Source organism: Stenella coeruleoalba (assembly GCF_951394435.1).
Source record: "Stenella coeruleoalba genome assembly, chromosome: 17".
Classification (NCBI taxonomy): Eukaryota; Metazoa; Chordata; class Mammalia; order Artiodactyla; family Delphinidae; genus Stenella; species Stenella coeruleoalba.
The window spans coordinates 33450947-33473615 of record NC_137163.1 but is presented as its reverse complement, the minus strand read 5'-3'; positions in this window follow the sequence as shown (position 1 = coordinate 33473615).

Below are 22669 nucleotides of genomic sequence, written 5' to 3'. Positions count from 1 at the left end.
TCTGTTTTCTACCAGTGGTTCTGATGGCTTACTTTTGTCATGGGGTGACATTGGGTGACAAAGCAATTCATCTACCAGAAAGATGTATGAACGCCCTTCTCGTGGCTGGGTTCATAAACATTATCTATTTATGCTCCTCACAAGAATTCCTCTTCTCAGCCATGACACGGCTAGTGAAAAGTGCTTACATTTACTGTGGAATTTTAAGCACAGGATTCCTCTAAGTGGAATGATAATGGATTTCTGTTGTGGTATATCCTTAATTGGCAGGCAGCTTTGTTTGGTTTATTATTGGCGATGATTAGGACACACACTGGTTTCTTCACCTGGGTTCCTGGTTCAGATGAGCTTGAATGATGACATACCTTTGCTGCCACATCCTCTATCAGTTGTCATCAGATGAAAGAGTCTGGATGAGGGATTCAAGTCTGGGTGTCCCCATCACCAGAAGGCTAAAGCCAGAGGCATCTGAGCCAGGAACTGACTTAGGGAGAGCTTCACAGCAAGTATTTCAGGGTTAGGCTCCAGGCATTCAACCACGCAGAGAACCTGGTGCCCTGACCTGTGCACATTTACAAACCATAACTTCCTGGGCCTTTCATAACATACACATGCCAGGCAGAGACACCCCCCCCCACTGCAAATAAAAACCCAAGGGGTTACTATACACAGCATCACTTCACCATCCTTCCCAGATTCTTACTGAAGGTTCTGTGTTGATGAAACAGATTGAGTAGCTGCAGGTAGCCTATGTTGTAAAGGCATTTCATACAGAAGTTCCTATCTCATTATGACCTTCATACATTTCTTTGAAGTTCATCAGCCTAAAAATCACTACATTTTTCCTGGAAAGTTGTCTCCTAGAAGGTTACCTGACTGAAGCCTTTTTACTCCCTGACAGTTTTACTAGCAAACTAATTGTCAGTTGTACAAACCATTCGGCTCTCAGTGGAAATGTGTCAGTACAATGATGTCTTTCTTTTCAACTATCACTAATCTGCCTTGTAAAAATAATTTTGCTTTTTGTTCTGGGTAATTCCCATCCTGCTGATGTCATTGCATAATGTGGAGTAATAATAATAAAATGAACACCAACCACCCCTACCACCAAAATAATAACACTGAGCATTTCAATGTTTTGAGCAGTTTTCTAAGTACTTTCATATATTAACACACTCCATCCTCACAGTCTCATGAGGTAAGAACTATCATTATCTCCATTTTATAATGAAGGAAACTGCGGCACAGAGAAGCTAGCTAATTTGCCTAAGGTTATACTCATGTCGAAAGAGATGTGTGTAACTGGTCTTTAGAAAAATGATTTTTCTGGTTTTAGTCTATAAAAATGATGCATGCTTACGGTTTAAAAAAAAAGTTCTTATAAGACTGAGAATTACAATTTAAAAAGTAAAAAACGACACCAAATTCTGCTGCCTAGAGATAAACACTGATTATTTTTAAGTGAACTTCCTCTAAATATCTCTTTATCTATTTAGGATCATATTGATTTATGATTATCATAACATAAATGGGATCAAGCACACAATACTTTTCTGTAATTCACTTTTTCCACTCCATTATGTGACCTAGACGTCAGCAGCCCTTTGTAGACGTCTAAGTGCTACGTAAATCTCTCTGGTTATTAGAATGATCAAGGCTGAGGGGAGCCTCCCAGCCCAATCAGAAGAAAGCACTTGAGATCAGAGAGTTTCCAGTCCCTGAAGGACTCTTGCCTTGCTTCATAGCAGGTTTTATTTTCGTCTGATGTTTAACGTAGTCATCCTTGAGAATGCCACAAAAGTCCTTTCTAGTATACAAGCCAAAAAGTACTGCTGGCCACTGACTCGGACCTGAAGGCCTGACCCCCAGCTCTCCAGAGAATTAGCTGGACTCTGGGCTGAGGATGGTTTAATGATGTCTGAGTCATGTGCCAGCTGGCACGAGGAAAGCCCAACGTGCAGACACAGAACCCCAGTGGGGAAGCTGAGCTGAGAGCTGTCACTGGGTTGTTATTATAGCAGTCTGCTGATAAGTGATGGGCTAGGGAGGGAAGAAGTCCAAACCTCTCCAGGAAACCAGATAAGTCTTATGATGAGGGCTGTTCCCACACACCTCACTAGGAGACACTACTCACATCAATCCATGTGAATGACACCCTTGGGTTGTACAGTGTACAACGCGAGTAGCCTTAAGTGACAGCTGCTGTTGGTCAGCTGGGCCTGCAGGAGGCTGGCCTGCAGGACAAAGTTACATCCTGCAGGCAACTGAAAGGGAACAATCCTAATAGAGTTCCAAGGATGACAGCTGATACCTTGCAGACCACCCCCATACCTCTCATTCTCCTTTAAAAAAATCTTGCTGGGGAATCAAGTTAGGAAAGTGGTAGTTTAAGGGTAGGAGTGCTTACATGTGAAAATGGATTCCCAGGCTGACTGTGAAGGAGAGAAACCTCTAGGGCACACACACTCATCTTGTCATTGGAATCTCTTCAGGGGAAGCAGTGTCAGTCCATGTGGGAATGGATCTAGCTTATTGGAAACACTTCTAGCACATTTTAAGAAATGTTTTAAATTCTATCTTAGAACATAAATGAAATAAGAAAAAGTGCAAAAAAGAAAATAAACATCACCCATAATTCTTTCACTCTCACACAAAATAATCATTGTTAATATTTAGGTCTATTTTCTTCTAGCTTTTTCTATTCAGCATTGCTCTTAAAGAGAGCCAAATAGCTATCTACACAAGTTCACTTAATATTTTATAACTATATTTCCCATGATCATTAAATTCTACATGTAAATGTAAAGTGTTATGGCTACATAATATTCCACTATCTAAAGTTCTACCCAAAGTTATATAGCCACCAAAAAAGTCTTTCAAAGCAATTGTCTTTCTTAAAGAAGCTGTCTGGGAACCAACGCTTAGAACATTTTCCCCAAAAAAGATCCCTTACACATTTCCATAGCATATTATCCAAGGAGCCCCTGTAACCTGGGGGGATGGCATTAGTGAAAGGACATTCCTCTTGCTTTCTTTTTTTTTTTTTTTTTTGTGGTACACGGGCCCCTCACTGTCGTGGCCTCTTCCGTTGTGGAGCACAGGCTCCGGACGCGCAGGCTCATGGGCCCAGCCGCTCCGCGGCATGTGGGATCTTCCCAGACAGGGGCCCGAACCCGTGTCCCCTGCATTGGCAGGCTGACTCTCAACCACTGCACCACCAGGGAAGCCCGTTTTCATTTTTAATTAAAATATTTTATCACTACGAACGTCCCTTTAAAGACCGCTTTTGCTGCATCCCATAGATTTTTGTTTGTGTTTTCATTGTCATTTTTCTCAAGGTATTTTTAAATTTCCTCTTTGATTTTGTCATTGACCTATTGGTTTTTTAGTAGCATGTTTTTTAGTCTCCATGTAATTTTTTTTTCTCATTTCTCTTTCTGTGGTTGATTTCTAGTTTCATGCCACTGTGGTCAGAAAAGATATTTGAAATAATTTCCATCCTCTTAAATTTGTTGGGGCTTGTTTTGTGTCCCAGTATGTGGTCAATCCTAGAGAATGCTCCATGTCTGCTTAAAAAGAATGTGTATTCTGTTTTTTTGGATGTGACATCCTAAAAATATCAATTAAGTCTAACTGCTCTATTGTATCATTTAAGATCTCTGTTGCCTTATTGATTTTATGTCTGGAAAATCTGTCCACTACTGTGAGTGGGGTGTTAAAGTCTCCTACTATTATTGTATTCCCGTCAATTTCTCCCTTTATGTCTGTTAGTATTTGTTTTATGTATTTGGGTGTTCCCATATTGGGTGCATTAATTGAAATATTTTAAATTAATTCCTACATATGGTAAACAAACAAATAAGTCCCAGCAAACTTCAAAGTTTTAAAAGAACACATATTAAAGAAAAGATTCACTTCCCTGTCCCCAAATTCTCCTCCCCAGAGGTGACACTATTGTCAGTTTCCTGGGCATTCTTCCAAAAGTGTACTGTGTATTTGTAAGCATGTATGTAAGAGTCATCTACAATTTTTTTTCACACAAGTGTGTCACACAAATGACAGCATACTCTATGCTTTACTCTCACCTTGCTTTGTACACCTAGTGTAAGAGAGAGAGTGTGGTCTAGTGGCTAAAGGCACAGGATTTGGAAGCCAGGTCTCCTGGGTTTAAATTCCAGTACCACCATTAATTAGCCATGTATTCTTGACCAAATTACCTAATCTCTCTGTGCTCTGGTTTCCTCATCTGCAAAGTGGTACTAATAATGGTCCCCACCTCACTGGGTCCTTACATGGTGTTATGGGTTGAATTGTGTTCCCCCCAAAAGATAGTGGAAGTCCTACCCCCCAGTATCCAGTGACCTTACTTGGAAATAGGGTATTTACAGAGGTAATCAAATTAAATTGAGGTCATTAGGATGGACCCTAATCTAATATGACTAGTGTTTTTATAAAAAGGGGAAATTTGGACACAGACACAGACATGCACATAGGGAGAATACCATGTGAAGAAGGAAGTTATACTGCCAGAAGCCAAGGAACATCTGGGACTACCAAAAGCTGGAAGAGGCAAGGAGGCATCCTTCTCTACAGGTTTCAGTGGGAACACGGACCTGCCAACACCTTGACTTCTGACTTCTGACTGACCTGCAGACAATAAATATCTGTTATTCTAAGCTACCTAGTTTGTGGTACTTTGTTACAGCAGCTCTAGCAAACAAATACACATACACCCAGAATTCAGACTATGTCCAATACTCCTCAAATACTATATAAGTGTTAGCTAGCATTATCATGTAGGTCTGCCTCATTCTTTTTAATGACTGTGTAATTTTTGTGGTTTATGCAAAATTATTGTTTCAATATTTCTTCTTATTATCAAAGTAATACATTTGTTTAAAAAAAGAGTACCGGGACTTCCCTCGTGGCGCAGTGGTTAAGAATCCACTTGCCAATGCAGGGGACATGGGTTTGAGCCCTGGTCCGGGAAGATCCCACATGGCACGGAACAACTAAGCCCGTGTGCCACAACTACCGAGCCTGCGCTCTACAGCCCGCGAGCCACAACTACTGAGCCCATGTGCCACAACTACTGAAGCCCGTGTGCCTAGAGCCCGTGCTCCACAACGAGAGAAGCCACCACAATGAAAAGACCGTACACTGCAACGAAGAGTAGCCCCCGCTCTCTGCAACTAGAGAAAGCCCGCGCACAGCAACGAAGACCCAATGCAGATAAAAAATAAATAAATAAATAAAATTTTCTTAAAAATTAAAAAAAAATAGTACTAAAAGGCATATAATGAAAAATAGCAGTATTTTGTCTCCACTTATTTTCAAACCCCCAGTCCCACTCCGCAAAGGCAAGCATTTTCAATTACTTGGATCTTCTCTCTGGTATTTATCTCCATATTTCTAAGCAGTGTGCTTATATTGTTACTTTTCGGTCTATCAGTTTTAGACACACTTGTCTGCCTTCCTGTTATGATCAATGAGGATTTTGGTTTATGACAACCCCTTGCCCTCTACACACACACACACACACACACACATACACACACAGACTTTCCCTCTCGTCTTCACAATTTAATTATATAGCCATTTTTAGTTGTATAATAGATTGTTAAAATAGATGTCTTAAGTCTCTGAAATCTAATTGAGTCTCCAAAGCTAAGAACAATAGGTACAAAACAACCCCACGTTGTAAATAGGGATTCTAGAAATCCATGCAGGTCTTGCGAATCAGGTGGCCCCAAAGTGATTCTTCCAGCCTTCACTACTACCTCCAGTCTCCAGGATTAGCCAGGGAGCTGAACGGGCCTGTGTTGGGCATTGCTTTGGAGAGAGTTAGCAGAGTGTTGTGTTTCCCACCCCATCCCTAGTGCTAGAGGGGAGGAAGACACCTTACACTCATCCTGAATTGAGTGAGGGGGACTTCAAGGGGATCCTCAGAGAGACTGATAGTTTGCAGGGACAGTCACATACTTGGTGACTGACTAACACCTGGAAAAAAAGTGTGAAGCCAGAAGCTGGCTGGAGCAGCCTGCCTGGTAGCAGGACAAAGAGTCAAGGTTGGCCAGCATTTCCAGGGATTGGTGGGGCAAAGATCTGGTTTTCCGTGGGCCAGGCTGGATTCTGTGGAAGAGAGGTGCCAATAGGTTGCTTTCAAAAGTTCCCAATACAACAGTACCATCTGGAAGGATGAAAAATCATCCCAGCAACGACTGGACAGGCAGGAGCCAGGTGCTGAGTGGACAGCTGTCAGTGGCCAGCCAAATGAGGCATCTTCTAGGTCAAGGAAAGTACAGCAAAAACATCCCAGTGATGAAGGGTCTCTCATGAATCAACCCTGGACATATTACTGATACATACAAAGAGGGCACTCATGGCAGATGACAACTCTGCAAGCCAAGAGTTTTTCTTCCTCTTCATTCTACCTTTTCTGTGTCTTCATCTGACCCTAGGGGAGCCAGAGGCAGCATAGTGAGCAAGAAGAAATAAAGTGACATTGACTTTCTACTTAGGGTTGCCAGATTTAGCAAATAAAAGTACAGGAAGCCCAGTTAAGTTTGAATTTTAGATAAAAATGCTTTTCTTTAGTGTACGTACCTCCTATGCACCATTTGGGACGAAATTCTACGCAAAGCATTTGTTGCTTTCTGGAACTGACATTTAGCTGGGTGTTCTGTATTTTACTTGGCAACCCTGCCCATACTTCTTGCCCACTGCAAACTTTAAGCCTGTGTCAGGCCCAAGCTGTGGGAGAGCTGTGGGATACGAGCTTGGTGTTCTGATATAAGAGCTTTGGATAACCTGAAAAAAAATGGAGACTATTCATTAATAACCTAAAAGTACTTAGAAACATGATAGAAATTGTCTGATAGTTCAGCCATGGGGTTGAAAAAGTGAGATAACAGAGTTTTGCAGCTGGAACCTTCCAAGTTCCTCTTGTTCAATAAGCTACTTACAGGTATATTAAGTTCAACATTTAGGTTATTATTTCTACGTAAATGTTATTTGTTGCTGAGCCAAGTTGTGAACTAAGACTGCATTTTTTTATATAACTTTCTATTTTTAATTTGACTTAATAATTGCCTAAAGCATTTTTCATGTTTAAAAGCCATTTATGTTTCTTTCTTTATGAACTGCCTATTCATGTCCTCTGTTGGGTGGTTGAGCTTTCTCCTACTAATTTATTCAAGTTTATTTATATATTAAGAAAATTAACCTAAAAGAACACTCTTCCGTGGGGGAAATTAGAAATGGCTAGCAACAGAGGATAAGTAGATCTTTTCTGACATTTGTGTTGGGAAGCTTAGATTTTCTCTGTGCCCTGTATCTAGCCTTGCCCTTCCAAAACAAATTTTCTTAAATCAATAGTTCCCTTAAATTTCCTTTAATGCTTACATGTTCAATTCTTGGTTAAACATTTCCCAAGAAAGATGTGTATGATTAAGACACAGCCTATCAGCATTTTTTTCCTTTAGACATGATCATTCATCCTTGAGATCTGTTTCCATGAAATTAACCCACACCAGGAAAATAGCTGCAAATATTACCTCTAAGGAATTAGGAGAAATTTCCCTTGAGATGCTATTATAATGTGGTTGGAACTGGAACACAAAGATTAAAATCTCAAATTTGTTTCTTTCTCTGTTGGTGAGTTTACAATTCTAATCTGATAACAAATCTCATTATTGTTTTCAGTTTCTCATTAGAAAATCAGAGTCTTGCTCTTTAACTGTCCCATGAGATTTAGCCTCTGAGGTATCTCCAAAGTAATGGGAATTGTATGATAAAGTAAAGATTACAGTTTGGACCACCACCACTGCATATAAATTTCCACTGTAAATGGTTGCAAACCACTCGTCTAATTTTTGCATATAATTCTTTCCAAAGAATCCCTTTGTTCTTGAGGGAAATAAAACATTCTAAAATAAATACATTAAAATATGAATTCAAAAATTATTTTAAGGGCTTCCCTGGTGGCGCAGTGGTTGAGAGTCCGCCTGCCGATGTAGGGGACACGGGTTCGTGCCCCGGTCCGGGAAGATCCCACATGCCGCGGAGCGGCTGGGCCCGTGAGCCATGGCCGCTGAGCCTGCGTGTCCGGAGCCTGTGCTCCGCAATGGGAGAGGCCACAACAGTGAAAGGCCCGCGTACCATAAAAAAAAAAAAATTATTTTAAGAATAGACAGAAAAACTGCATTTCAGATTAGCTGTCAGGAGAGTCCCACATTTGTCAATAATTCCTCAGAAGAGCCCAGGATGTGCTCCATCTTCTAATTTTTATTTATAAATTCAATTTTAAGATTGCACTGAGGCACGCTGATTCTCCTGTTTCACTGCCTAATTTATTTATTTCTCTAGAATGAATGACAAGTAGGAAGGGCTGGATTCCAGAATCCCTCGGCCCTAGAATAAAAAATCTTTGCATGTCTTGCAAATGTGAGCTCTGTATAGTCTCAGAGATATCATCCTCAGCATATGTAATATCTCACATTCCTGTTCTGCTTTATCTCTCTATTCAGTGGAAAACTAGCTTTTAGGGAAGCCCTGTCTTAAAAATTGACAAACGTTTCCTTGCCCCTCTGCAGCACACAAGTTCATCTATCAGGTTTTGTGCTCATCTGACAGAGTGACAAGACAGAAATATGATCCGTGCACAAATCAATCAATCAAATGTAATATGGGATATCCAAAGCATTGCAGAGGAAGACCATGAGTATTTGCTGAGGGACAGTCATGCTCCTGGCACAGTGTTTGGTGTTTCCATTTGTGCCGTCTTACTGAACTCTTGCAACAGCTGCCTCAAGGTAAATAAGAAATCTGCAGGTCAGAAAGTCAGACTTACTTGCTGAAGCTGGTAAATGTCAGGGTTTTCCCACTGCTCCCTGCCCCATACCCAACACTCCAGCCATACTGAACTATAGGAGGTTCTTCTTAACCTGGTAATCATTATCCAAATGTGTCTGGTTAGTTTGGGACACAAAAATCATCATAATATGAATAACCCTAACTAATGCAGGGTTTCATGAAACTGATGGAGATGATGTTGAAGAAATGTTAGAATCACAGGCAAGCACTGATAAAGTCTTGCAAACTTAGACAAGTTAACAATTAAAGAGGGAAAAATGGACATTAATAGGATCTTCAAAAGAGGAATATTTGAAAATTATAGATTAAGGGGGGCAGCTGAGAAGAATGAAGGACTTCAACCTATTTGTCAAATGTGCTACCAGACACATTTTTTTAAAAGTAGATTCCCAAACCCTAAATCAACACTAACTTTGTTTTCTATTCCAAAAATTAGGGAAGACTTACAATTATTACCTAACTTTTGTTACATATAAATAACAATATAGATTAATTTTATAATTTTTCTTTTCACTTTCCAAGATCAAATTCTAATCAATTTTTTCCATATCTTATATGAAATGTTTGTGTTGGGTTCCCTTTATGTCCTCCTTAGACATTAACTGCCTTTGACTGTGAGACCTCCTAGACTTTGCCCTGCTGTTTCACGCTTCTGAACTTTTGTCCATGGTGCTCCATCTGCCTGCGGGACCTGTCTCTGGTGTTCTGCAGGGAAACCCTTCTTCACTGCTCTTGACTTTCTCCAATATCACCTCCTGTGTGAGAGTTTCCTCTAGCCTATCCCGCTCCCTTAGCCAGATGGATGGGAAATACACAACCTAACAGAAAAATACACAACCTAACAGAAATGAGGAAATACACAACCTAACAGAAAAGATAAGTTACAATGAAGCAATGAATTATTCGGTGTCAAGAGGCACAGGTTTCTTGGATTGAAGCACGAGCACAAATAAAGAACATTTCCACTATCATAGAAAGTTCTATTGGACAGCGTTGGCACTTACTCGCGAAAACACAAGCAATAGATTAAAAAAGAATAACAAAGCACTAAGAAAGGAATTCTAGGCTTATTTTCCTTTTAAGTAACGGTGGTACTGCTGGAAAGACTATGTGCTCTGGGAGCACGTTGGAGGGGTCCTTACCAGCGCAGGAGGCTGGATGAGGAAATGATCTTTAAGCTAAGACTTGAGCAGGAATTAACTAGGAACGTGTTGGCAGGGGACGGGGAGGTTGGAGAGAGCTGTGGATTGGTTTGGAACAAGGAACAGTCTCAAGGAGAGGAAACTATGGGCAGGGAGAACCTGAAGAAAGAGTGCACAGGATGCCTTTGGAAGAAGGATAAGATATTCATCAAGCTCTAATTCTACAAACAAATTCATGGTTGACATTGTGTCTGCATCAAAAATTAAAAGAATATGCCTTAAATGTGACTTAAGTGCCATAGGAAATAGACTCTTCTGGTTATAATAGGTCAAGGATGACCAGAAGGGATGATGTGTCAGGAGATTTCCTATTAATTCCTTATTTTCATTATTTGTTCATTTAACACTTATCACATGTCAAATGGCGGTAAGAATTCTATTAGGAAACTCAGTGAGTGCCCCAAATAGACTGGAGATGTTATATAATGAATGGAACTTCATGATCTTTCTATCTTCAGATTTTTGTTCCAACTGAACTCACAACTTTTTGATAGACATAGTAATTATGAATAGAATATCAGATTTTTGGTTTCCAGTACAGTGTGTCCAAAATGGGGCATTTGAGAAGCCCTTGCAGCACTTATTAAAATGCATATCCCTAGCCCAGAAATAAACCCATACATCTATGGTCAATTAATCTACAACAAAGGAGGCAAGAATATACAATGGAGAAAAGATAGTCTCTTCAACAGGTGGTGTTGGGAAAGCTGGACAGCTACATGTAAATCAATAAAATTAGAACACCGCCTCATACCCCTCATACCATATATAAAAATAAACTCAAAATGGTTTAAAGACCTAAATATAAGACATAACACCATAAATCCTAGAAGAAAACAAGGCAAAACATTCTCGGACATAATCTAAGCAATATTTTCTTAGATCAGTCTCCCAAGGCAAAAGAAATAAAAGCAAAAATAAACAAATGGGACCTAATCAAACTTAAAAGTTTTTGCACAGCAAAGAAAACCATCCACAAAATGAAAAGGCAATCTACAGACTGGGAGAAGATATTTGCAAACAATGCAACCGATAAGGGGTTAATATCCAAAATATACAAACAGCTCATACAAGTCAATATCAAAAAAAACCCAAACAACCCAATCATAAAATGGGCAGAAAACCTAAATAGACATTTCTACAAAGAAGACATACAGATGGCCAAGAAACACATGAAAAGATGCTCAACATCACTAATTATTAGAGAAATGCAAATCAAAACCACAATGAGGTATTACCTCATACTGGTCGGAATGGCTATCATCAAAAAATCTATGAATAATAAATGCTGGAGAGGGTGTGGAGAAAAGGGAACCCTCCTACACTGCTGGTGGGAATGTAAATTTGTGCAGCCACTATGGAGAACAGTATGGGGGTTCCTTTAAAAACTGAAAATAGAGCTACCATATGATCCAGCAATCCCACTCTGGGGTATTTATCTGGAAAAGATGAAAACTCTAATTTGAAAAGATTCATGCACCCCAATGTTCAGAGCAGCACTATTTACAATAACTAAGACATGGAAACAACCCAAGTGCCCATCAACAGATAACTGGTTTAAGAAGATGTGGTATATATATACAATGGAATATTACTCAGCAGTAAAAAAGAATGAAACATTGCCATTTGCAGCAACATGGATGGACCTAGAGAATATCATACTAAGTGAAATAAGTCAGACAGAGAAAGACAAATGTTATATGATATCACTTATATGTAGAATCTAAAAAATAATATAAATGAATCTATATACAAAACAGAAATAGACTCACTGACATAGAAAACAAACTTATGGTTACCAAAGGGGAAAGGGAGGGGAAAAGGAATAAATTAGGAGTATGCAATTAACAAACTACTATACATGAAATAGAAAAGCAACAAGGATTTACTGTATAACACAGGGAACTATATTCAATATCTTGTAATAACCTATAATGGAAAAGAAGCTGAAAAATATATATATACGTAAAACTGAATCACTTTGCTGTACACCTGAAACTAACACAATATTGTAAATCAACTATAGTTCAATAAAAAAATAAAAAATAATTAAAATGCATATCCCATTTCCCTGCCATCCCCTGGGCAGAGGCAGGGGCTCAGGGGCATTCAAGATTTGTCTCCATAACCCACCACCATAGTATTGCTGCTGGAGGTGTAATGGATGTTAGCACTGCTTTACAAGAGGCACTGAAGGCTGCCTTCTTCCACGATGACCTAGCACATGCAATTTGTGAAGGTGCCAATGTCTTAGTGCCAAGCCCACCTTTGAGTGCATCACATCCAACTGTGATGAGCCTATGTATGTCAAGTAGGTGGAGGCCCCTTGTGCTGACAAAACTCAATGTCATTGAGGTTCGTGACAATAAGAAACTAGCGGAACGAGTAGGCCTCTGGAATACGGACAGATGGGGGAAACCCTGTAGAAAGGTTGGTTGCAGATGGGTGGTTTTAGTAAAGGACTATGCAAAGAATCCCAAGGACGTCATCAGAGAGTACTTCAAATGCAAAAATATGAATAAAAAACTTGGCTTTTGTTTTTAAAAAATGCATATCCCCAAGCCCACCATGGACCTACTGAATCAGAATTGGTGGGATCTACAGGGCTAACAAACTCCCTGGGTAATTCTACTGCACTCTAAAGTTTGAGAACTTCCATCTGATTGAAGTGACTCTCAGGTATATAATGGCAGCCTGGAGCCAAGCTGGCTACATAAAAACCACGTAGAATTCTGTTTTTGTTTTTAATTATTAACTCTATACTTATTTGGATTTCACTAGTTTTTCCACTAATATCCTTTTCCTGTTCCAGGATCCTATCCAGGATACCACATTACATCTAATCATCATGTCTCTTTAGTCTTCTCTGGTCTGTGTCAGTTTCTTAGCATGTCCTTTTTTTTATGACCTTGATATCTTTGAAGAACGTTGGCCAGGTTATCCTGTAGAATGTTCCTCAATTTGAGTTTGTCTGGTGTTTTCTCATGGTTAGACTAAGGTTACGGGTTTTAGGGGAGAATACTACAGAGGTGAAGTACCATTCTCATCGCACCTTATCAAAGGTACATAGTCTCGGCAAGATTTATCACTACTGACGCTAATCTTGATTAGTTGGCCTGGAGGTAGTGTTTGCCAGTTTTCTTCACTGTAAATTACTCCCCTACCCCAACACTATACTCTTTGGAAGAGAGTCCCCCAAAGCATAACCCAAAGGAAGAGGTGGAAATTAAGCTTCCCTTCCTGGAGTGGAGACTATCTACATAAATTATTTGGAATCCCTGGAATTCTTCTGTAAGGGAGATGGGCTTCTTTTTGCCCATTTATTTATTTAATCATTTATGTATACCAATATGGGCTCATGGATATGTACACTCTGGGTTATAATCCAACGCTATGTTATTTATTTTATTGCTTGAGTTTTCCAGCTTTGGCCATTGGAAGCTTTTTCAGATTGGCTCCTGGGTCCCTTTGACATGCCCTACTTTTTTTACTTTAGACACTACAAGATGCTCCAAGCCCATCTTGTGTATTCCCCATCCCAGACTAGAACCAGGCATTTCTCCCAGTAGAGTTCTTTCTAAAACATGAATTTCTGCCTCCCAACCTTGGAGACGTAAATCCAGTTGGCCTAGAGAGGGAGCCCAAGAATATGTTTTTTTTTTTTAATTAGATGAAACTGGGAGCTCCCTAGTGGTCTAGTGGCTAGGATCCAGCACTTTCACTGCTGTGGCCCAGGTTTAATCCCTGGTAGGGGAACTGAGATCCTGCAAGCCTTGCAGCATGGTAAAAAAAAAAAAAAAAAAAAATTAATGAAATAGAACATATTCATAGTAAAAACAAATTCAAACAATGCAAAGGGGATATATATATATATATATATATATATATATATATATATATATATAAATTAAAAGTGAGGGTCTCTCAGTCTTCCTGCCTAAAGGCAACCTATTACCAGTTTCTTATAAACCCTTTCAAAACTAATCTATACATATTTCTGAATATGCATATATGTACATATGTATATATCACCCATATTTTTACAGAAATGATAGTACACTACAACACTCTTGCCCCTTGCTGTTTTCACTTAACAACGCATCTTGGAGATTGTTACATGAACACAGATTGACATCATCCTTTTCGAAATGGCAGAGAGCTTCAGTGTATAGCCACGACATAACTTATTTACCCACTGTTTATTGATAAACGTTTAGGGTGTCTCTGAGTTTTGCCATTACAAGCAATGCTACTATGAACTTCCTGTACATACTTTTTCATACATGTCTTAAGACATCACTATGCTAAACTCATAGCAGTGAAATCAATGCGTCAAAGGTATATGCCTGTAACATTTTGATAGATACTGACAAACTGCAATTCAAAAAAGGTTATTGCAACATACAGTCCCACCAACAACATGTGAGAATGTCTTTTCTCCACGTTATTGACAAAGTATACTATTAAATTTGCCAATCTGATAGTTGAAAATGATATCCAAAGTTTAAATGTTCATGACTTTAATTATGAGTGGTATCAATTGTATTTTCATATGTTGATAAGTATTTAGAACTTTTGTTTGTGTATAAATGGCCTATTCATACCTTTTGTCCTTTCTTTTCTATTGGGTTATCAATATTTTTCTTATTGGTTTGTAAGAGCTCTTTATATATTAAGAAAACAAGTACATTCTTGCTTTCTGTGTTGTACATATTTTTTTAGAATACTGTACATTTTTTAAAAAGTCTCCCAGGTGATTCTGATGACAGCCAGGTTGGGAAACCACTGCTAGGGAATTTATTAATCAGGGTTAATATGTCCTATGTGTGTGCCACCTCCAGGCATAGGTAAGGGTAATTGCTGCCTACCTGGTGCGGTTTGAGGGTAACAAAAATCCCTGTCTGAAATCATCTCAGCTACTAACAGCAGAGATTCCCAGCATTAAACCTACCCTTTGGGGCATAAGGCAGCATTACCAGGAAGCTGAGCAGCACACTGACCCATTACTGTGCAACAGCAAGACTGCCCCTCACCCCACCATGTCCTGTATCCTGGGACAGTGGAAGACTCTTTTAGCATAACATCACAGGACACAGCCACGGCATTGTTAATCAAGCAGTATGAAAGTTCTGATTACCTTATACACAACACATCCTGAGGGCAGACAAGACAGAAGGCTTCTCCCCTTTTCCATCTCCCACTCCCCAGGTCCTGAAGCCATTAAATAGCAAGGTGGAAATGAACAATGCACAGCCCAGCAGAAGAAAGGGACCAAAGGAAGGGCTGTGTGGGAAAGGGGCGGGGGGCAGGATGTCCAGGGGAAAAGGCTCTTCTTCCACAGGGAGGGAACTGCCACCTGGATGCCTGAGGGTCACTGTGAAGCCCCTCTTTAGTGAGAGAACCCCAAGAAGGGCAAGCTGGTGGGAAGGGGCAGCGCCAGAATCCCTGCCCCTTAGTGGCCTCTAGAATGGGTTGGAATGTTCTGCTGAATGTAAAATGAAAAGGGCTGTTTTATACATAAATTTGGACCCTGGGTCTGGCTAACTATATCTGCACCACATCCTCCCATCCAAGATGTTTGTGTAGGGTTGTGTTGAGGGCTGACCCAAGCTGAGGAATGAGGGGCACCTTAGATTAAAGCATAGACCAGTGGAATCTGCCTGCCAATGCAGGGGACACGGGTTGGAGCTCTGGTCCGGGAAGATCCCACGTGTCGCGGAGCAACTAAGCCTGTGCGCCACCACAACTACTGAGCCTGCGCTCTACAATAGTGAGCCACAACTACTGAGCCCACACGCCACAACTACTGAAGCCCGCACACCTAGAGCCCATGCTCTGCAACAAGAGAAGCCACCACAATGAGAAGCCCGCGCACCACAACAAAGAGTAACCCCTGCTCGCCGCAACTAGAGAAAGCCCACGCGCAGCAACAAAGACCCAATGCAGCCAAAAATAAATAAATTAATTAAAAAAAAAAAAAAGTACAGACAAGGGCTCTCAAAGTACCGTCCTAGGACCAAAAGCATCAGCATAACCTGGGAACTCATTAGAAATGCAAATTCTGAGACCCACTAAATCAGCAACTCTGGGGATGGGGCCTAACAGTCCATACTGTAATAAGCCCTGCAGGTGATTCTAAAGCTAAAGTTTGAGAACCACTGCTCTCGGTCGGAGCCACTGCCATCTGCCATGGCATCCAAGGTAGCAGAGTAGAGCCTGTAAGCAAAAAGAATGCACCAAGGGCAGTAGGGGCACTCAGATATTCTCTCTGCAGTAGAAACACACAGTTACAACCACCATCCGGACCCTAAAACTTCCGGGTGAGTGTTTGTCGGGAATGTTTTCCCCAGAGAGTTGGCACCAGAGTGCCGTGTACATTTCCCAGATGGGTTTCTGAACAAGAACCTCCTGCAGGAGGTTCCCAGCCCCGAGAACCAGAACTGTGGTTTGTCTACAGGCAAGGAATTCTTAAAGATCTGCCCCCATCTGCAGAGGTGGAGTTTTTAAGGAGAACTGCATTACTGTAGGGGTAGGGAGGCTATTCATCTTGTCTGCTTATAAGCAGGGTGAGGGCTCTGCGTGTCACTCCCATGTCACTTCACTTCTTTGAATTGAGCTAACAGGGCTTTATTTACGCAATCCCAAAACACTTTGTCTTGGCAAAATTAAAGAACAAGAATATATATACTTTTAATAGATTTTTTTATGGCTCCAAAATAATTTGGATCCTGGATCATTATTTCAGCTATCTCTGTCAGCAAGTAACCTTAATGAGTACCATCTTGTAATTTATCGCCAAGTCACATTTTTTGGCAAATATTTTCCTATAAAATATTTAAGGCTCCATCTGACTTTGGGTCTTTTGAAGAGATTATGTTTCCGCTAAATGTCTGATGCATCCTCTAGGGTTTTGGCCACAGCGTTGCTAATGTAAATGCTGCTGATGGAAAGCTCTGCGCTCCGGGGTGCTGGCAGCTTGTCACCCCACTTAACAGACCTCTGTGTCCACTGGAAAAGGTGCAGTGGAGTGAAAATTTTTCAGAATTATTTTTCAATTACATTCCCTCTATTTTTTTTTTCCTTTGCTAGAAGTAAAATGAAAAAACTCTAAATACCAACATGACTGTTTTAAGAAATGTTTAGTTTAGGGGACTTCCCTGGCAGTCCAGTGATTAAGACTTCCCCTTCCAATGCAGGGGGGTGTGGGTTCGATCCCTGGTCAAGGAGCTAAGATCCCACATGCCTTGTGGTCAAAAAACCAAAGCACAAAAAATAGAAGCAATATTGTAACAAATTCAACAAAAACTTTAAAAATGGTCCACATCAAGAAAAAGAAATGTTTAGTTTAAAAAGCCATTTTAGTCCCAAGCCTGAGGTCGAGAGGCAAGAAGAGGCTGTGTGGGCCCTGCATGGGAAGGTTCTGTCCCTTCAGGGATGTTGGGTGGAACCCTGAGGCCTTCCCACAAGAGGCAACAAAGGCTGGATGCGCAGCAGGCCGGACACTGCATGGTCCCTGAGAGGGGGGAAAACTGACTTCACAGTCCTGTAACACTAAACCGGTTTCTCTAAATTCCCTGCTCCAGGCTGAGGGAAGCTGATTCTGAGGACTGGGATGCTGGCATTTCCACTGGCAGGAGCTGGGCTTCCGAAGTCTCAAGTTTCCCAGAATGATCTGACTTATTGACATTACATTTCAGGAGGCAAACTGAGCGCTCTTGAGAAGCTGTGCTTATTTTTTTAGGGTTTCAGCAGCTTTTACACACACTCACACATACCCACACATACACAAACCTTTCTGCAAAGAGAACATTGTATTTATATATTTTAACAAGTCTCCCTGGTCTCTCTGCCACGCATTTTAAATTTAGATGTTGTGGAGGTTAAAAAAAAAGTCAACCTCTGGATATCCTGCAGTTGTGCAGACTCTTAACCCGAGGGCTGTAACACCCCTGAAATTACATGCCAATTGTGCACTTTCACCACCACAGTCGAGAGCACACAGCATTCATCAAAAGGTCAAAGAGTTTTAAGGTGTTTAAGAACCTCAGCAAGTTGTTAAAATTTAGATGCCATGGCAATGATTAATTTCTGTTGCCTTCAAGTGAATATTCCTGAAGGACGATGGTCAAAGTTATTCATCAATGTCTCTCCATCCAGAACAATACAACATACACACATATCCAGAATCAGACTCATAAGCCATATTTTTCTTTTTTGAGAAAAAAGAATCTTTATAATATGCAATAGTATTCTTATACCCCAACCATAATCCTAAATTCAGTTATTAATATTTTTCCCTTAAGGGTTTTTTTTAATTAAAAGAGAAAAAACATTAGAGATAGAATTTGGTTCCCAGTCAAATTCCTCTTTCTAAAAGTAACTGCATTGATGAATTTAGCATGTATCCCTTCAGCCCACTCTTCAAAATTTGTTCATCGATATAGCCCTGAACAATACATAGCATTCCTTTTATATTTTAAATGGTATCATCCTGAATGCATCAGTCTGTAACTTATTTTCCTCCCTTAAGACTACACTTTGACATCTATCCATATTGACATATGAAAATCTAGTTCATGCCTTTGCATTTGCTATTTTGTACTTTAACATTTAAATGCACCACATTTTATTTATTCATCATTGGGATACTCAGGTTGTTTTTAATTTCTTGGTCTCATAAACAATGCAGCAATGCATCTCCTTGAATGAGTCTCCTTGTGAGAATGTCTTTCTAGGGTGGAGACCTAGAAGCAGAACTGCTGAACCATAGGGTATGTGCATCTTTGATTTAATAAAATACTTCCCAATGGGTCTCCAAAGTGCAGTATAGCAATTTCACTCCTCCAGCAGCCTCTGAGATTGCAGGATGGTTTTCCACTGGGCTCAGATGCGAATGTACCTGGTCTGAGACCTCCTGCCCCATTCCACCTTTCTGTGTTCAGGTTTCTCCAAGCATGGAGATGAGAGCCCTCCAAATAAAGGCTTTTGGGGGAAATCCTTCTTAAACAGTTTCTATCCATGAGGCTCTGCTAACTTGCCGTGGCCTATACCATGGGGTGTGCCCCTCCTTTGTTTGTTTCGACGCTTAGCTTTTATTTCTCCTGACTTGATAAGACAACTGGAAACTCTTCATCTGCTCATACCTGTGCCCTAAACTGACATGACCCAGGGGCCTGACACTGACCAGAGAGGGACCCAGTATCACACTAGTTTGACCTCAGGTTACCTAAGGTCAATATTGCTGCTTGGTTTGGATTGTCCATTCATTGCACCAGTATTTAGCAAGCACCTGGGTGACGGGCACAAAGATAAACAAGACAACGCTCTACAGCAGTAACTGTCATCTGTAGGGCATGTACTAGCAGCTTAGGTTCTTATCTCAACCAGTCCTTCCAGCAGGCCTATGAAGAAGGTATTACTATTATCTCCTTTTTACAGGGCAGGAAACTGAGGCTCTGAGTTCAAGGTGTCCTCTCGTGCCCAGACACAGCTAGGATTCCAGTCCACAACTCTTTGTCTCCAGGAGCTCTCTGCGGAGCTGGAGTGAGAGGTCACTTTGGTTAAGGGGAAGAGAGGAGAAGGTAGAAAGGAAGTGTCATTGGAACAGGGCTAGAAGGATGTTTCAAACTTTAATGGGAAAGGATGGTGGGAAGGATAGAGGATGCACAAACGCATGAGGTGGGAAAGAGAAGAAAGTGTTTGGGGAATGGGGAACAGCTGGAGTAGAGGAAACTGGAGGCGTGGAGTAGGACATAAACCAGGAAAACAAGTTGGGACTTGATCACAGTAGAGAGGATGAGTCACTGGAGGCTTGAGCTACAGAGTGATGTGATCAGAGCCGGAAGCCATCAAGAGAATGGAATTGTGGGGAAGTGCAGGGACACTGGGAGAGGAGCTGAGAGGGGAGGGAGATGCTGAGGACTCGCATGCTCACATCCATTCTAACCAGCACCACTAAGGCTGGGAAGCTGGAAAATACAACTCACACACTTCTTTGTAGCTAGACTTCTAGATAAGGATCCATTTTGCTGACATGGATGACACAGAGTCAACATGGTGCCACGGTCACTTGCTTCTTGATTGGAGGACTTCTGTAGTGAAAGAACTCACTTTCTAATTCTTTTTTTTTTTTCGGTACGCAGGCCTCTCACTGTTGTGGCCTCTCCCATTGCGGAGCACAGGCTCCGCACGCGCAGACTCAGCGGCCATGGCTCACGGGCCCAGCCGCTCCGAGGCATGTGGGATCTTCCCGGACCGGGGCATGAACCCGTGTCCCCTGCGTCGGCAGGCGGGCTCTCAACCACTGCGCCACCAGGGAAGCCCTCACTTTCTAATTCTTGACAGATAGGAGGATTCCAAGAGTTGGGTGTTGCTCCTGGAAGCTCTGTTTCTAATGTCTTCTTTAGGTTTTTCAACAAGTTGTTAGCCAACTAAACCTGAGTTCTGCTCAAACTAGCTTAAATGGCTTCTATGTCTGCAAATAAATCCTAAATAAGAAGGCAGTAGCTTGGGTGGAAACAACAGGGCTGGAAAGAAGAGGGAGTGGGTGCACACATTTCAGAAGCAGAAATGGGCAGGATGGGGTAGATCTTGGGGTTTGGGATGGAGGAAATTGTCAAAGTTGATGCTCAGGTCTACATAATGAAGATGTGGGCAGTGATAGGGTTATTAATGGCCACAAACATTGGATTTTGAGAAGCTGACTTTAACCTAGAACTTTGGGGAAGACCTAAATTTGGGGAAGTGGGAAGAAGAGTCAGTTATGACACAATTACCTGTTTAGAAGCCTCTTTCCACTGGAAGCTGGAGTTCTATGAGATCAGAATCTTTGCTAGCTTGTTCACTATCATAAACTCTAGGCCTGGCTCAGTGCTAGAAATATTGTGGATACTCAAGAAATATTTGTTGAGTAGTGAAGTTAGGGGTCCAAGGTGAAAGAATAACTATGAAAGGAAAACATTTTTAGAGTAAGAGGGTAGGAAATAATGTAGGAGGGATAAAAGATGTTGAGAAGTAAGAAAAAGACCACCAGATATGACAATTGGGCATGGATAAAACAGGACATTTTAAAAGTTTTTCTAAAAATAAGCTTTTTTAAAAAAAATTGAAGGAAAACATACATGCAGAAAGCACAGGTCATACATGTGTAGCTTAATGAATTACCACAGATTGTAACCACCTTCCAGATCAAAAACCAGAATATTCCCAGCATATCCAAAGCCTCCTTCATAACCCCTCTCCGTCATTAACCTTCACTATAAGGGAAACCACTATCCTGGCTTCTAACATCATAGGTTAATTTTGCCCATTTTGAGCTTTATATAGAGGCATACACTATATATTCAGTTGTGTCTGGCTTCTTTTGCTCAAAATTATATTTGTGAAATTCATCTGTGTTGTTGCATGTGGCAGTAGTTTGTTCATTTTCGTTGCTGCATAGTATTCCACAGAGTAACTGCACCAAACGGTTTATCTGTTTTACTGTTGGTGGACATTTAGCTTGCTTCCTGCTTTTGACTATTAATAAAGCAACTGTAAACATTCTTATATAAATCTTTTGGAATACCTACCTATACATTTATATTAGGTACATATCTAGCAGTGAAATTGCTGGAATATAGGGTCTGAATATATTCAGTTTTAGTAAACACCATCAAAATGATTTCCAAAGTGGATGAATTAATTTATGCAGTCAGCCCTCTGTATACAAATACAAATTTTGGTATCCACAGGGCTCCTGGAACCAATCCCCTGCAGATACTGAGGGACAACTGTCCTCCATCCAACAACTGTACTTTAAAATTGTTATTTTCTCCAAAAGGGATTAGTGCTTTTCATGTTCTGTTTAAGAAATCTCACCTAACTTAAAATCATGGAGATAGTCTTCTATTTTATATTTTAGAAGATTTATTGTTTTGTCTTTCACATTTAGATCTATAACATGCTTAGAGTTGATATTTACATATGTTTTGAGATAGGGGGTCAAGATTAATATTTATTCCATTTGGACATCCAATTGGCCCAACATCATTTACCTGAGAAGATTTCCTTTCCGCATTGTTCTGCAGAACCATCTCTATCATATATTATATGTATATGTGTGAATCTGATTATGGGCTATCTGTTCTAAAATTGTGACCCTGCTATTAACCCAGGTGTTATAACTTTTCCCTCTTGATAGTTTTCATTCTCTGTTCCAAGAAGTAGATATTAGTAATCAGTCATTTTTCCAATTTGCAATGAATACTGAGATTTATAATAAATGTGCTGGATTGTTCTACTGGGAGTTGTGTTTCCTAGAATTCTTTTCTCTGTATGATTCTGGGTTGAGTTAGCCAAAAGTGAAGTTGTGAGAGATTTAGGAAGCAGGAATGAAGCAGGCACCATTATGGTCTAAAAGTCATCAATGCTGAGAGGGAGTGAGAGCCAGCCTAGACGTGCCAGCAGGCTCCTGTGTGCCCTCACTCTTCCCCACTCTGCATCCAGCTCTCCTTCCTGTCTGCAGGCTCTGCCAATAGCAGCACCGCCAGGCCTGCCGGCAGATGCTGTGCTGTGAACACACAGAGCTGTCGTCATGAAGATCCAACAATCCT